The following is a 2,611-nucleotide window of genomic DNA, read 5'->3' on the forward strand; positions in this document are numbered from 1 at the left end:
CATATATCACACAAAATTGTTTAAACAAATTTTTTATCATGAATTTTTTGCACAAAAATAAAATTACAGTAGTTGACTGTCTACTCATGAACACTTTCTATAATATACATCCTATACTATTTGCAGTAGATATGCCATAAATGTATAATGGCATTTTGACAGTCAGCAAAACTGCATAATAATTATGTTACATGAATACATACGATCTGTATTAAACTATAATTCTCATATTGCAGGAGTTAGATCAGTCTTTAGTTTGATTCGTCACCTCTACTAAAGATTCTCAGTAATGAGCAACATTTTCACCAGTGTTTCGGCTAAATGTATAAAAATGCACAATATTATGTAACTATTGTGCATTAATACCACATAATATTATGGAATGTAATCATGTGTAGCTAACTTAATTTAAATTTGTGATACGTAGCTAACTTGTACACCTCAAGCTGACACTGCTCACAGTACAGTAACTGAAAAATGACAAACTTAATGTTACATGACCAAAAATCATCTACTTATATTGAATTAAAATTTGGCTGCTAAAATAATTATTGTAACACAAATTCACAAATGAACTATCACTCAAGCACAGTCATGAGTTATTTTAGTATAATAGTCAGCAATTCTGATGATTCTGAATTAGTAATTAGCTGCTATTAAAATTTAGCCTTTAAAAATGTGTTATAAATTGTGCAATAGCTACCATTTTAGAAATAAGACAACTCACATGCAGAAATCTTACTATCATACAATATGGTAGTTTTAATACTGTATATTAGGGATCATGGAGGTTTGGGTTTTTCTGACCAAAATATCATCCAAAAGCCAGCTTTATAATGCCATCCTCGTGCCTTGGCAGTATTGGTTAGGTATAACCAAGCCCAAAAGTGCCTCCAGAACAACCCTAAATGCTTCCAATAGATACCTAATTTTTCTTTTTAATTATTCAATGAAATTTTCTACTGCCTGCCTGCCTGCCTGCCTGCCTGCCTGCCTGCCTGCCTGCCTGCCTGCCTGCCTGCCTGCCTGCCTGCCTGCCTGCCTGCCTGCCTGCCTGCCTGCCTGCCTGCCTGCCTGCCTGCCTGCCTGCCTGCCTGCCTGCCTGCCTGCCTGCCTGCCTGCCTGCCTGCCTGCCTGCCTGCCTGCCTGCCTGCCTGCCTGCCTGCCTGCCTGCCTGCCTGCCTGCCTGCCTGCCTGCCTGCCTGCCTGCCTGCCTGCCTGCCTGCCTGCCTGCCTGCCTGCCTGCCTGCCTGCCTGCCTGCCTGCCTGCCTGCCTGCCTGCCTGCCTGCCTGCCTGCCTGCCTGCCTGCCTGCCTGCCTGCCTGCCTGCCTGCCTGCCTGCCTGCCTGCCTGCCTGCCTGCCTGCCTGCCTGCCTGCCTGCCTGCCTGCCTGCCTGCCTGCCTGCCTGCCTGCCTGCCTGCCTGCCTGCCTGCCTGCCTGCCTGCCTGCCTGCCTGCCTGCCTGCCTGCCTGCCTGCCTGCCTGCCTGCCTGCCTGCCTGCCTGCCTGCCTTCAGACAAGTGTAACCCGATAACGGCTAAGGTAACAGGCTTCATTTTTTTGATTTTTTTGTATATTACTGGATCCTCCTATTATTTGGACCTCAGCACACATATGGAACTTGTTGTCCATCCTAAATCTTCAAAGATGTACACTTATCTCCACCCAGAAATTCTTTCACCATAGTACATTTTTATGGTGGAATAACTTACCTGCTACCATTGTTACAGGCACATCTGGAACTTTCTCGTCAACTGACACATCTCCTGAGTAATTATACTATTAGTTTTGTATGTATGTTTAGCTTTATTTTTGTGTATTTAGCTAAGTTTTATTTTTTTAAATTTAAATAAATGTTTTCCAACACACAGAAATTACAACAGTTTGTAGCATTACATGATTATTATATAGGTTGCACATTTTACAGTGTGTTGAAGGTCCACCAGTATCCTGTACTGGTGGCCAAGTTAATTAAATATAATATTAAAAATAATTAATTATTGCATGATTTGCTAAACTACAAGTAATCAAAATTTGGTACATTAGGTGATTTGTTACATCTGCTATGTACATAGACATAAAAAGAGTACATACAGTACATACACGGATTATTAGGTACAAAATTTTGCTCAAAGTAGTCAAAAGTAGTTCAGAAGTTTATATTTGATTGTAGCAGGGCATAACAGTTCATGGTTTATAATTAGTAATGTATTCCAGAGACATGGTAATCTATAAAAATAGAAATTGCAGCTGTGATTATCTGATTATATCTTATATGCTGTAATTTGTTGCTAGTTGCTTGACAGGTGGATCTGATTGTGAAGTGTACATGGTGCTTAATATTTATTGAAAGAGCAGGTAGGAAATTTCAAGCTGGTAATAAAAACATGATTTATTAATATTAAGTCAAGGACATATGTACATGAAGGGAAGTAACTTTAATTTCATTAGGCAGTTCTGTAGTTACTAGTATAATCATTTAAGATGTGCTGTCGTTGGATGTGTTCTAATAGTTGAATATTTTTGATTAGGTAAAGTTTCTATAAAATGGAAGAAAACTTTAATTGTGATCGGACAAGAGAAATATAGTTAGTTAATGTCAATGCTATTA

This window comes from Dysidea avara, chromosome 8 (assembly GCF_963678975.1).
Source record: "Dysidea avara chromosome 8, odDysAvar1.4, whole genome shotgun sequence".
NCBI lineage: Eukaryota > Metazoa > Porifera > Demospongiae > Dictyoceratida > Dysideidae > Dysidea > Dysidea avara.